Source organism: Lathamus discolor, unplaced genomic scaffold, assembly GCF_037157495.1.
Source record: "Lathamus discolor isolate bLatDis1 unplaced genomic scaffold, bLatDis1.hap1 Scaffold_73, whole genome shotgun sequence".
NCBI classification, from domain to species: Eukaryota; Metazoa; Chordata; class Aves; order Psittaciformes; family Psittacidae; genus Lathamus; species Lathamus discolor.
Window position 1 is genome coordinate 1,912,480 of NW_027069387.1, and position 15,195 is coordinate 1,927,674.

The window sequence follows — 15,195 nt, forward strand, 5'->3', positions numbered from 1 at the left end:
ACAACCCCACGTACCAGTACAGGTTGGGGGTTGACCTGCTGGAAAGTAGTGAAGGGGAAAGGGACCTGGGGGTCCTGGTGGATAGGAGGATGACCATGAGCCAGCAATGTGCTCTTGTGGCCAAGAAGGCAAATGGCATCTTAGGGTGCATTAGAAAGGGAGTGGTTAGTAGGTCAAGAGAGGTTCTCCTCCCCCTCTACTCAGCCTTGGTGAGGCCGCATCTGGAATATTGCGTCCAGTTCTGGGCCCCTCTGTTCAAGAAGGACAGGGAATTGCTTGAAGGAGTCCAGCGCAGAGCCACAAAGATGGTTAAGGGAGTGGAACATCTCCCTTATGAGGAGAGGCTGAGGGAGCTGGGTCTCTTTAGCTTGGAGAAGAGGAGACTGAGGGGTGACCTCATCAATGTTTACAAATATGTAAAGGGTAGGTGTCAGGATGATGGAGCTAGGCTTTTTTCAGTGATATCCAGTGATAGGACAAGGGGCAATGGGTGTAAACTGGAACATAGGAAGTTCCACGTTAACATCAGGAAGAACTTCTTTACTGTAAGAGTGACAGAGCACTGGAACAGGTTGCCCAGGGGGGTTGTGGAGTCTCCTACACTGGAGATATTCAAGGCCCGCCTGGACAAGTTCCTGTGTGGTGTACTGTAGGTTACCCTGCTCTTGCAGGGGGGTTGGACTAGATGATCTTAAGGTCCTTTCCAACCCTAACTATTCTATGATTCTATGATTCTATGATCACCCCTCAATGGGTCCTCACAGCCGCTCACTGCTTCGTCGCGCAAAAGTAAGGGGGAGAAGGGATTCCAGCCATAGGGAATAGGCAAGGAGCAGCTCCCATCCCGTCCCCTTCCCCATCCTGGATGCACTGGGAAGAGCGCTCAGGAGAAGGCTGCTTCCAGCTTGACCGCCCTTGAGCCTAAGGCACGCTGCTTTCCTTTGGGAAGCAGCCGCAATGTGGCTCCTTCCCATCCCTCTTCTCCATAGAATGGATTAGAAGAGATTAAAATGGAATGGTATGGAATGGAATGCAATGCAGTGGTTATGGATCATGGAGTGGGGTGGCTTGGAAAGGAGCTTGAGATCATCCACTTCCAACCCCTTGCCATGGGCAGGGATGCCTTCCATAGAGCAGCTTGCTCCAAGCCGGCCTGCAGCACTGCCAGGGATGGAGCATCCAAACCTTCTCCATCCATGCCATCCCAGTGCCCCAGCACCCTCTTAGGGAATCCCTTCCTTATCTCCAGCCTGCAATTCCCTCTCGGAACCCATCAGCCCTTGTCCTATGGCTCCAATCCCTGCTCTTCCACTCCCTCCCAGCTTCACCACGGATTGCTTCATGATGGTCAGAATCATGGATGTGGCTTGGGCCAATGCCGAGACCCACAAGTGTTGGATACGGCAGGTCGTGGTCCAGGAATATTATACGGCTTAGGATCACGGTTAGGGTTAGGTTCCGAATTAGGGTTAGGTTTAGGGTTATGGTCAGGGTCAGGGTTACGTACAGGGTTAGGTTTAGGGTTACGTGTTAGGGTTAGGGATAGGGTTAGGGTTAGGGTTAACTGTAACCGGAGTTAACCCCAGGGGTGGAGTTAACACCAGGTTGAGCCTTAGGGTTCGGGTTAGGGTTACAGTTAGGATTATGCTTAGGGATAGGATTAGGGTTAGGTTTAGGGTTAACCTTCACCAGAGTTAAGCCTAGGGGCGGAGTTAACCCCAGGGTTAGGGTTAGGATTACGGTCAGGATTAAGTTAGGGTTATGGTTAGGCTGGGTTAGGATTAGGGTTAGTGGTAGGTTTTAGAGTTAGGGTCAGGGTTACGGTTAGGGTTTAGGGTTGGTGTTAGGGTTACGGTTAGGGTTAAGGTTAAGGTTAGGGTTACCTCTAACCGGAGTTAACCCTAGAGGTGGAGATAACCCCAGGGTTAGGGTTAGGCTGAGGGTTAGCATTAACCCTAATCGGAATTATCCATAGGGGTGGGTTTAATCCCAGGCTGAGGGTTAGGGTTAGGGTTAGGGTTAAGGTTAGGGTTTCCTCTAACCGGAGTTAACCCTAGGGGTGGAGTTAACCCCAGGGTTAGGGTTAGGCTTAGGGTTAGCATTAACCCTAATCGGAATTAACCCTAGGGGCGGGTTTAGTCCCAGGCTGAGGGTTAGGGTTAGGGTTAGGGTTAAGGTTAGGGTTACCTCTAACCGGAGTTAACCCTAGGGGTTAACTGCCCAAGGTTCCTGCCCAAAACCCCATACATCATACAGAGCTCCAGAGCATCCCATAGGGATTCAGAGAACCCCAAGCGCATCAGAACCCCCCCATCTCCCCATGGAAGCCCCCATCGACACCCCTGAGCCACCCCCCTCCCCATGGAGCTCCCCCCATGGAACCTGCCTCTCTATGACATCAGCCCCAGCTCCAAGGGACCTGCATCCAGCGCCCGTATCCCCGGGGCAGTTGCGCTTTGGGTGCAGTGGTGCTTGCAGCTCCTTGGTGTCACTCTTAGCGGTGGTGGCAGCGATGGCTTTGCTCCGTGTCATCATCCTGCTGGCCTCAGCCTGGCTGGTGCAAGGCTCCTGGGACAGCTGTGGGTGAGTGGCTCCAGGCTCCAAGGTTCCTGGTATTCCATAGGGAGATGCTGCTGCTCGCAGCCACGGTCACACCAATGGGGAGGTGGGATTTGAGGAGCCCCACTTGCTTGCCATCACCCCATGCGCTGGCACAGCACAGCTATGGGGCACCCCGTAGGGTCCTTTCCATCATCTTTGGTAAGTCGTGGGAAACGGGCGAGGTGCCTGAGGATTGGCGGATGGCAAAGGTCACACCAATCTATAAGAAGGGCAAGAAGGAGGACCCGGGTAATTATATACCGGTCAGCCTTACCTCCATCCCTGGAAAGATGATGGAACAACTTATTCTTGACTCCATCACTAGGCATATCAGGGATGAGGGGGTCATTAAGAACAGCCAACATGGTTTTATGTGGGGGAAGTCATGTATGACCAACCTTATAGCCTTCTATGAGGAAGTGACTAGGTGGAGGGATGATGGTAGAGCGGTAGATGTAGTTTTTCTTGATTTCAGTAAGGCATTTGATACTGTCTCCCACAGCATCCTCATAGATAAGCTAAAGAAGTGTGGGCTTGACGATCAAGTAGTGAGGTGGATCGAGAACTGGTTGAAAGGAAGAAGGCAGAGAGTTGTGGTCAATGGCGCAGAATCTAGCTGGAGGTCTGTGACTAGTGGAGTTCCTCAGGGGTCGGTGCTGGGACCGGTGCTGTTTAATATTTTCATCAATGACCTGGATGAGGGAACTGAGTGCACCCTCAGCAAGTTTGCTGATGACACAAAACTGGGAGGAGTGGCTGACGCACCAGAGGACTGTGCAGCCATTCAGCGAGACCTGGACAGGCTGGAGAGTTGGGCGGGGAGAAACTTGATGAAATTTAACAAGGGCAAGTGTAGAGTCTTGCATCTGGGGAAGAAGAACCCCACGTACCAGTACAGGTTGGGGGTTGACCTGCTGGAAAGTAGTGAAGGGGAAAGGGACCTGGGGGTCCTGGTGGATAGGAGGATGACCATGAGCCAGCAATGTGCTCTTGTGGCCAAGAAGGCAAATGGCATCTTAGGGTGCATTAGAAAGGGAGTGGTTAGTAGGTCAAGAGAGGTTCTCCTCCCCCTCTACTCAGCCTTGGTGAGGCCGCATCTGGAATATTGCGTCCAGTTCTGGGCCCCTCTGTTCAAGAAGGACAGGGAATTGCTTGAAGGAGTCCAGCGCAGAGCCACAAAGATGGTTAAGGGAGTGGAACATCTCCCTTATGAGGAGAGGCTGAGGGAGCTGGGTCTCTTTAGCTTGGAGAAGAGGAGACTGAGGGGTGACCTCATCAATGTTTACAAATATGTAAAGGGTAGGTGTCAGGATGATGGAGCTAGGCTTTTTTCAGTGATATCCAGTGATAGGACAAGGGGCAATGGGTGTAAACTGGAACATAGGAAGTTCCACGTTAACATCAGGAAGAACTTCTTTACTGTAAGAGTGACAGAGCACTGGAACAGGTTGCCCAGGGGGGTTGTGGAGTCTCCTACACTGGAGATATTCAAGGCCCGCCTGGACAAGTTCCTGTGTGGTGTACTGTAGGTTACCCTGCTCTTACAGGGGGGTTGGTCTAGATGATCTTAAGGTCCTTTCCAACCCTAACTATTCTATGATTCTATGATTCTATGATCACCCCTCAATGGGTCCTCACAGCCGCTCACTGCTTCGTCGCGCAAAAGTAAGGGGGAGAAGGGATTCCAGCCATAGGGAATAGGCAAGGAGCAGCCCCAATCCCGTCCCCTTCCCCATCCTGGATGCACTGGAAGGAGCGCTCAGGAGAAGGCTGCTTCCAGCTTGACCGCCCTTGAGCCTAAGGCACGCTGCTTTCCTTTGGGAAGCAGCCGCAATGTGGCTCCTTCCCATCCCTCTTCTCCATAGAATGGATTAGAAGAGATTAAAATGGAATGGTATGGAATGGAATGCAATGCAGTGGTTATGGATCATGGAGTGGGGTGGCTTGGAAAGGAGCTTGAGATCATCCACTTCCAACCCCTTGCCATGGGCAGGGATGCCTTCCATAGAGCAGCTTGCTCCAAGCCGGCCTGCAGCACTGCCAGGGATGGAGCATCCAAACCTTCTCCATCCATGCCATCCCAGTGCCCCAGCACCCTCTTAGGGAATCCCTTCCTTATCTCCAGCCTGCAATTCCCTCTCGGAACCCATCAGCCCTTGTCCTATGGCTCCAATCCCTGCTCTTCCACTCCCTCCCAGCTTCACCACGGATTGCTTCATGATGGTCAGAATCATGGATGTGGCTTGGGCCAATGCCGAGACCCACAAGTGTTGGATACGGCAGGTCGTGGTCCAGGAATATTATACAGCTTAGGATCACGGTTAGGGTTAGGTTCCGAATTAGGATTAGGTTTAGGGTTAGGGTCAGGGTCAGGGTTAGGTACAGGGTTAGGTTTAGGGTTACGTGTTAGGGTTAGGGATAGGGTTAGGGTTAGGGTTAACCGTAACCGGAGTTAACCCCAGGGGTGGAGTTAACACCAGGTTGAGCCTTAGGGTTCGGGTTAGGGTTACAATTAGGATTATGCTTAGGGATAGGATTAGGGTTAGGTTTAGGGTTAACCTTCACCAGAGTTAAGCCTAGGGGCGGAGTTAACCCCAGGGTTAGGGTTAGGATTACAGTCAGGATTAAGTTAGGGTTATGGTTAGGCTGGGTTAGGATTAGGGTTAGTGGTAGGTTTTAGAGTTAGGGTCAGGGTTACGGTTAGGGGTTAGGGTTGGTGTTAGGGTTACGGTTAGGGTTAAGGTTAAGGTTAGGGTTACCTCTAACCGGAGTTAACCCAGAGGTGGAGATAACCCCAGGGTTAGGGTTAGGCTGAGGGTTAGCATTAACCCTAATCGGAATTAACCCTAGGGGCGGGTTTAATCCCAGGCTGAGGGTTAGGGTTAGGGTTAGGGTTAAGGTTAGGGTTTTCTCTAACCGGAGTTAACCCTAGGGGTGGAGTTAACCCCAGGGTTAGGGTTAGGCTTAGGGTTAGCATTAACCCTAATCGGAATTAACCCTAGGGGCGGGTTTAGTCCCAGGCTGAGGGTTAGGGTTAGGGTTAGGTTTAGGGTTAAGGTTAGGGTTACCTCTAACCGGAGTTAACCCTAGGGGTTAACTGCCCAAGGTTCCTGCCCAAAACCCCATACATCATACAGAGCTCCAGAGCATCCCATAGGGATTCAGAGCACCCCAAGCGCATCAGAACCCCCCCATCTCCCCATGGAAGCCCCCATCGACACCCCTGAGCCACCCCCCTCCCCATGGAGCTCCCCCCATGGAACCTGCCTCTCTATGACATCGGCCCCAGCTCCAAGGGACCTGCATCCAGCGCCCGTATCCCCGGGGCAGTTGCGCTTTGGGTGCAGTGGTGCTTGCAGCTCCTTGGTGTCACTCTTAGCGGTGGTGGCAGCGATGGCTTTGCTCCGTGTCATCATCCTGCTGGCCTCGGCCTGGCTGGTGCAAGGCTCCTGGGACAGCTGTGGGTGAGTGGCTCCAGGCTCCAAGGTTCCTGGTATTCCATAGGGAGATGCTGCTGCTCGCAGCCACGGTCACACCAATGGGGAGGTGGGATTTGAGGAGCCCCACTTGCTTGCCATCAGCCCATGCGCTGGCACAGCACAGCTATGGGGCACCCCGTAGGGTCCTTTCCATCATCTTTGGTAAGTCGTGGGAAACGGGCGAGGTGCCTGAGGATTGGCGGATGGCAAAGGTCACACCAATCTATAAGAAGGGCAAGAAGGAGGACCCGGGTAATTATAGACCGGTCAGCCTTACCTCCATCCCTGGAAAGATGATGGAACAACTTATTCTTGACTCCATCACTAGGCATATCAGGGATGAGGGGGTCATTAAGAACAGCCAACATGGTTTTATGAGGGGGAAGTCATGTATGACCAACCTTATAGCCTTCTATGAGGAAGTGACTAGGTGGAGGGATGATGGTAGAGCGGTCGATGTAGTTTTTCTTGATTTCAGTAAGGCATTTGATACTGTCTCCCACAGCATCCTCATAGATAAGCTAAAGAAGTGTGGGCTTGACGATCAAGTAGTGAGGTGGATCGAGAACTGGTTGAAAGGAAGAAGGCAGAGAGTTGTGGTCAATGGCGCAGAATCTAGCTGGAGGTCTGTGACTAGTGGAGTTCCTCAGGGGTCGGTGCTGGGACCGGTGCTGTTTAATATTTTCATCAATGACCTGGATGAGGGAACTGAGTGCACCCTCAGCAAGTTTGCTGATGACACAAAACTGGGAGGAGTGGCTGACGCACCAGAGGACTGTGCAGCCATTCAGCGAGACCTGGACAGGCTGGAGAGTTGGGCGGGGAGAAACTTGATGAAATTTAACAAGGGCAAGTGTAGAGTCTTGCATCTGGGGAAGAAGAACCCCACGTACCAGTACAGGTTGGGGGTTGACCTGCTGGAAAGTAGTGAAGGGGAAAGGGACCTGGGGGTCCTGGTGGATAGGAGGATGACCATGAGCCAGCAATGTGCTCTTGTGGCCAAGAAGGCAAATGGCATCTTAGGGTGCATTAGAAAGGGAGTGGTTAGTAGGTCAAGAGAGGTTCTCCTCCCCCTCTACTCAGCCTTGGTGAGGCCGCATCTGGAATATTGCGTCCAGTTCTGGGCCCCTCTGTTCAAGAAGGACAGGGAATTGCTTGAAGGAGTACAGCGCAGAGCCACAAAGATGGTTAAGGGAGTGGAACATCTCCCTTATGAGGAGAGGCTGAGGGAGCTGGGTCTCTTTAGCTTGGAGAAGAGGAGACTGAGGGGTGACCTCATCAATGTTTACAAATATGTAAAGGGTAGGTGTCAGGATGATGGAGCTAGGCTTTTTTCAGTGATATCCAGTGATAGGACAAGGGGCAATGGGTGTAAACTGGAACATAGGAAGTTCCACGTTAACATCAGGAAGAACTTCTTTACTGTAAGAGTGACAGAGCACTGGAACAGGTTGCCCAGGGGGGTTGTGGAGTCTCCTACACTGGAGATATTCAAGGCCCGCCTGGACAAGTTCCTGTGTGGTGTACTGTAGGTTACCCTGCTCTTGCAGGGGGGTTGGACTAGATGATCTTAACTTCCTTTCCAACCCTAACTATTCTATGATTCTATGATTCTATGATCACCCCTCAATGGGTCCTCACAGCCGCTCACTGCTTCGTCGCGCAAAAGTAAGGGGGAGAAGGGATTCCAGCCATAGGGAATAGGCAAGGAGCAGCTCCCATCCCGTCCCCTTCCCCATCCTGGATGCACTGGGAAGAGCGCTCAGGAGAAGGCTGCTTCCAGCTTGACCGCCCTTGAGCCTAAGGCACGCTGCTTTCCTTTGGGAAGCAGCCGCAATGTGGCTCCTTCCCATCCCTCTTCTCCATAGAATGGATTAGAAGAGATTAAAATGGAATGGTATGGAATGGAATGCAATGCAGTGGTTATGGATCATGGAGTGGGGTGGCTTGGAAAGGAGCTTGAGATCATCCACTTCCAACCCCTTGCCATGGGCAGGGATGCCTTCCATAGAGCAGCTTGCTCCAAGCCGGCCTGCAGCACTGCCAGGGATGGAGCATCCAAACCTTCTCCATCCATGCCATCCCAGTGCCCCAGCACCCTCTTAGGGAATCCCTTCCTTATCTCCAGCCTGCAATTCCCTCTCGGAACCCATCAGCCCTTGTCCCATGGCTCCAATCCCTGCTCTTCCACTCCCTCCCAGCTTCACCACGGATTGCTTCATGATGGTCAGAATCATGGATGTGGCTTGGGCCAATGCCGAGACCCACAAGTGTTGGATACGGCAGGTCGTGGTCCAGGAATATTATACGGCTTAGGATCACGGTTAGGGTTAGGTTCCGAATTAGGGTTAGGTTTAGGGTTATGGTCAGGGTCAGGGTTAGGTACAGGGTTAGGTTTAGGGTTACGTGTTAGGGTTAGGGATAGGGTTAGGGTTAGGGTTAACCGTAACCGGAGTTAACCCCAGGGGTGGAGTTAACACCAGGTTGAGCCTTAGGGTTCGGGTTAGGGTTACAGTTAGGATTATGCTTAGGGATAGGATTAGGGTTAGGTTTAGGGTTAACCTTCACCAGAGTTAAGCCTAGGGGCGGAGTTAACCCCAGGGTTAGGGTTAGGATTACGGTCAGGATTAAGTTAGGGTTATGGTTAGGCTGGGTTAGGATTAGGGTTAGTGGTAGGTTTTAGAGTTAGGGTCAGGGTTACGGTTAGGGGTTAGGGTTGGTGTTAGGGTTACGGTTAGGGTTAAGGTTAAGGTTAGGGTTACCTCTAACCGGAGTTAACCCTAGAGGTGGAGATAACCCCAGGGTTAGGGTTAGGCTGAGGGTTAGCATTAACCCTAATCGGAATTATCCATAGGGGTGGGTTTAATCCCAGGCTGAGGGTTAGGGTTAGGGTTAGGGTTAAGGTTAGGGTTTCCTCTAACCGGAGTTAACCCTAGGGGTGGAGTTAACCCCAGGGTTAGGGTTAGGCTTAGGGTTAGCATTAACCCTAATCGGAATTAACCCTAGGGGCGGGTTTAGTCCCAGGCTGAGGGTTAGGGTTAGGGTTAGGGTTAAGGTTAGGGTTACCTCTAACCGGAGTTAACCCTAGGGGTTAACTGCCCAAGGTTCCTGCCCAAAACCCCATACATCATACAGAGCTCCAGAGCATCACATAGGGATTCAGAGCACCCCAAGCGCATCAGAACCCCCGCATCTCTCCATGGAAGCCCCCATCGACACCCCTGAGCCACCCCCCTCTCCATGGAGCTCCCCCCATGGAACCTGCCTCTCTATGACATCGGCCCCAGCTCCAAGGGACCTGCATCCAGCGCCCGTATCCCCGGGGCAGTTGCGCTTTGGGTGCAGTGGTGCTTGCAGCTCCTTGGTGTCACTCTTAGCGGTGGTGGCAGCGATGGCTTTGCTCCGTGTCATCATCCTGCTGGCCTCGGCCTGGCTGGTGCAAGGCTCCTGGGACAGCTGTGGGTGAGTGGCTCCAGGCTCCAAGGTTCCTGGTATTCCATAGGGAGATGCTGCTGCTCCCAGCCACGGTCACACCAATGGGGAGGTGGGATTTGAGGAGCCCCACTTGCTTGCCATCACCCCATGCACTGGCACAGCACAGCTATGGGGCACCCCGTAGGGTCCTTTCCATCATCTTTGGTAAGTCGTGGGAAACGGGCGAGGTGCCTGAGGATTGGCGGATGGCAAAGGTCACACCAATCTATAAGAAGGGCAAGAAGGAGGACCCGGGTAATTATAGACCGGTCAGGCTTACCTCCATCCCTGGAAAGATGATGGAACAACTTATTCTTGACTCCATCACTAGGCATATCAGGGATGAGGGGGTCATTAAGAACAGCCAACATGGTTTTATGTGGGGGAAGTCATGTATGACCAACCTTATAGCCTTCTATGAGGAAGTGACTAGGTGGAGGGATGATGGTAGAGCGGTAGATGTAGTTTTTCTTGATTTCAGTAAGGCATTTGATACTGTCTCCCACAGCATCCTCATAGATAAGCTAAAGAAGTGTGGGCTTGACGATCAAGTAGTGAGGTGGATCGAGAACTGGTTGGAAGGAAGAAGGCAGAGAGTTGTGGTCAATGGCGCAGAATCTAGCTGGAGGTCTGTGACTAGTGGAGTTCCTCAGGGGTCGGTGCTGGGACCGGTGCTGTTTAATATTTTCATCAATGACCTGGATGAGGGAACTGAGTGCACCCTCAGCAAGTTTGCTGATGACACAAAACTGGGAGGAGTGGCTGACGCACCAGAGGACTATGCAGCCATTCAGCGAGACCTGGACAGGCTGGAGAGTTGGGCGGGGAGAAACTTGATGAAATTTAACAAGGGCAAGTGTAGAGTCTTGCATCTGGGGAAGAAGAACCCCACGTACCAGTACAGGTTGGGGGTTGACCTGCTGGAAAGTAGTGAAGGGGAAAGGGACCTGGGGGTCCTGGTGGATAGGAGGATGACCATGAGCCAGCAATGTGCTCTTGTGGCCAAGAAGGCAAATGGCATCTTAGGGTGCATTAGAAAGGGAGTGGTTAGTAGGTCAAGAGAGGTTCTCCTCCCCCTCTACTCAGCCTTGGTGAGGCCGCATCTGGAATATTGCGTCCAGTTCTGGGCCCCTCTGTTCAAGAAGGACAGGGAATTGCTTGAAGGAGTCCAGCGCAGAGCCACAAAGATGATTAAGGGAGTGGAACATCTCCCTTATGAGGAGAGGCTGAGGGAGCTGGGTCTCTTTAGCTTGGAGAAGAGGAGACTGAGGGGTGACCTCATCAATGTTTACAAATATGTAAAGGGTAGGTGTCAGGATGATGGAGCTAGGCTTTTTTCAGTGATATCCAGTGATAGGACAAGGGGCAATGGGTGTAAACTGGAACATAGGAAGTTCCACGTTAACATCAGGAAGAACTTCTTTACTGTAAGAGTGACAGAGCACTGGAACAGGTTGCCCAGGGGGGTTGTGGAGTCTCCTACACTGGAGATATTCAAGGCCCGCCTGGACAAGTTCCTGTGTGATGTACTGTAGGTTACCCTGCTCTTGCAGGGGGGTTGGACTAGATGATCTTAACTTCCTTTCCAACCCTAACTATTCTATGATTCTATGATTCTATGATCACCCCTCAATGGGTCCTCACAGCCGCTCACTGCTTCGTCGCGCAAAAGTAAGGGGGAGAAGGGATTCCAGCCATAGGGAATAGGCAAGGAGCAGCTCCCATCCCGTCCCCTTCCCCATCCTGGATGCACTGGGAAGAGCGCTCAGGAGAAGGCTGCTTCCAGCTTGACCGCCCTTGAGCCTAAGGCACGCTGCTTTCCTTTGGGAAGCAGCCGCAATGTGGCTCCTTCCCATCCCTCTTCTCCATAGAATGGATTAGAAGAGATTAAAATGGAATGGTATGGAATGGAATGCAATGCAGTGGTTATGGATCATGGAGTGGGGTGGCTTGGAAAGGAGCTTGAGATCATCCACTTCCAACCCCTTGCCATGGGCAGGGATGCCTTCCATAGAGCAGCTTGCTCCAAGCCGGCCTGCAGCACTGCCAGGGATGGAGCATCCAAACCTTCTCCATCCATGCCATCCCAGTGCCCCAGCACCCTCTTAGGGAATCCCTTCCTTATCTCCAGCCTGCAATTCCCTCTCGGAACCCATCAGCCCTTGTCCCATGGCTCCAATCCCTGCTCTTCCACTCCCTCCCAGCTTCACCACGGATTGCTTCATGATGGTCAGAATCATGGATGTGGCTTGGGCCAATGCCGAGACCCACAAGTGTTGGATACGGCAGGTCGTGGTCCAGGAATATTATACGGCTTAGGATCACGGTTAGGGTTAGGTTCCGAATTAGGGTTAGGTTTAGGGTTATGGTCAGGGTCAGGGTTAGGTACAGGGTTAGGTTTAGGGTTACGTGTTAGGGTTAGGGATAGGGTTAGGGTTAGGGTTAACCGTAACCGGAGTTAACCCCAGGGGTGGAGTTAACACCAGGTTGAGCCTTAGGGTTCGGGTTAGGGTTACAGTTAGGATTATGCTTAGGGATAGGATTAGGGTTAGGTTTAGGGTTAACCTTCACCAGAGTTAAGCCTAGGGGCGGAGTTAACCCCAGGGTTAGGGTTAGGATTACGGTCAGGATTAAGTTAGGGTTATGGTTAGGCTGGGTTAGGATTAGGGTTAGTGGTAGGTTTTAGAGTTAGGGTCAGGGTTACGGTTAGGGGTTAGGGTTGGTGTTAGGGTTACGGTTAGGGTTAAGGTTAAGGTTAGGGTTACCTCTAACCGGAGTTAACCCTAGAGGTGGAGATAACCCCAGGGTTAGGGTTAGGCTGAGGGTTAGCATTAACCCTAATCGGAATTATCCATAGGGGTGGGTTTAATCCCAGGCTGAGGGTTAGGGTTAGGGTTAGGGTTAAGGTTAGGGTTTCCTCTAACCGGAGTTAACCCTAGGGGTGGAGTTAACCCCAGGGTTAGGGTTAGGCTTAGGGTTAGCATTAACCCTAATCGGAATTAACCCTAGGGGCGGGTTTAGTCCCAGGCTGAGGGTTAGGGTTAGGGTTAGGGTTAAGGTTAGGGTTACCTCTAACCGGAGTTAACCCTAGGGGTTAACTGCCCAAGGTTCCTGCCCAAAACCCCATACATCATACAGAGCTCCAGAGCATCACATAGGGATTCAGAGCACCCCAAGCGCATCAGAACCCCCGCATCTCTCCATGGAAGCCCCCATCGACACCCCTGAGCCACCCCCCTCTCCATGGAGCTCCCCCCATGGAACCTGCCTCTCTATGACATCGGCCCCAGCTCCAAGGGACCTGCATCCAGCGCCCGTATCCCCGGGGCAGTTGCGCTTTGGGTGCAGTGGTGCTTGCAGCTCCTTGGTGTCACTCTTAGCGGTGGTGGCAGCGATGGCTTTGCTCCGTGTCATCATCCTGCTGGCCTCGGCCTGGCTGGTGCAAGGCTCCTGGGACAGCTGTGGGTGAGTGGCTCCAGGCTCCAAGGTTCCTGGTATTCCATAGGGAGATGCTGCTGCTCCCAGCCACGGTCACACCAATGGGGAGGTGGGATTTGAGGAGCCCCACTTGCTTGCCATCACCCCATGCACTGGCACAGCACAGCTATGGGGCACCCCGTAGGGTCCTTTCCATCATCTTTGGTAAGTCGTGGGAAACGGGCGAGGTGCCTGAGGATTGGCGGATGGCAAAGGTCACACCAATCTATAAGAAGGGCAAGAAGGAGGACCCGGGTAATTATAGACCGGTCAGGCTTACCTCCATCCCTGGAAAGATGATGGAACAACTTATTCTTGACTCCATCACTAGGCATATCAGGGATGAGGGGGTCATTAAGAACAGCCAACATGGTTTTATGTGGGGGAAGTCATGTATGACCAACCTTATAGCCTTCTATGAGGAAGTGACTAGGTGGAGGGATGATGGTAGAGCGGTAGATGTAGTTTTTCTTGATTTCAGTAAGGCATTTGATACTGTCTCCCACAGCATCCTCATAGATAAGCTAAAGAAGTGTGGGCTTGACGATCAAGTAGTGAGGTGGATCGAGAACTGGTTGGAAGGAAGAAGGCAGAGAGTTGTGGTCAATGGCGCAGAATCTAGCTGGAGGTCTGTGACTAGTGGAGTTCCTCAGGGGTCGGTGCTGGGACCGGTGCTGTTTAATATTTTCATCAATGACCTGGATGAGGGAACTGAGTGCACCCTCAGCAAGTTTGCTGATGACACAAAACTGGGAGGAGTGGCTGACGCACCAGAGGACTATGCAGCCATTCAGCGAGACCTGGACAGGCTGGAGAGTTGGGCGGGGAGAAACTTGATGAAATTTAACAAGGGCAAGTGTAGAGTCTTGCATCTGGGGAAGAAGAACCCCACGTACCAGTACAGGTTGGGGGTTGACCTGCTGGAAAGTAGTGAAGGGGAAAGGGACCTGGGGGTCCTGGTGGATAGGAGGATGACCATGAGCCAGCAATGTGCTCTTGTGGCCAAGAAGGCAAATGGCATCTTAGGGTGCATTAGAAAGGGAGTGGTTAGTAGGTCAAGAGAGGTTCTCCTCCCCCTCTACTCAGCCTTGGTGAGGCCGCATCTGGAATATTGCGTCCAGTTCTGGGCCCCTCTGTTCAAGAAGGACAGGGAATTGCTTGAAGGAGTCCAGCGCAGAGCCACAAAGATGATTAAGGGAGTGGAACATCTCCCTTATGAGGAGAGGCTGAGGGAGCTGGGTCTCTTTAGCTTGGAGAAGAGGAGACTGAGGGGTGACCTCATCAATGTTTACAAATATGTAAAGGGTAGGTGTCAGGATGATGGAGCTAGGCTTTTTTCAGTGATATCCAGTGATAGGACAAGGGGCAATGGGTGTAAACTGGAACATAGGAAGTTCCACGTTAACATCAGGAAGAACTTCTTTACTGTAAGAGTGACAGAGCACTGGAACAGGTTGCCCAGGGGGGTTGTGGAGTCTCCTACACTGGAGATATTCAAGGCCCGCCTGGACAAGTTCCTGTGTGATGTACTGTAGGTTACCCTGCTCTTGCAGGGGGGTTGGTCTAGATGATCTTAAGGTCCTTTCCAACCCTAACTATTCTATGATTCTATGATTCTATGATCACCCCTCAATGGGTCCTCACAGCCGCTCACTGCTTCGTCGCCCAAAAGTAAGGGGGAGAAGGGATTCCAGCCATAGGGAATAGGCAAGGAGCAGCTCCCATCCCGTCCCCTTCCCCATCCTGGATGCACTGGGAAGAGCGCTCAGGAGAAGGCTGCTTCCAGCTTGACTGCCCTTGAGACTAAGGCACGCTGCTTTCCTTTGGGAAGCAGCCGCAATGTGGCTCCTTCCCATCCCTCTTCTCCATAGAATGGATTAGAAGAGATTAAAATGGAATGGTATGGAATGGAATGCAATGCAGTGGTTATGGATCATGGAGTGGGGTGGCTTGGAAAGGAGCTTGAGATCATCCACTTCCAACCCCTTGCCATGGGCAGGGATGCCTTCCATAGAGCAGCTTGCTCCAAGCCGGCCTGCAGCACTGCCAGGGATGGAGCATCCAAACCTTCTCCATCCATGCCATCCCAGTGCCCCAGCACCCTCTTAGGGAATCCCTTCCTTATCTCCAGCCTGCAATTCCCTCTCGGAACCCATCAGCCCTT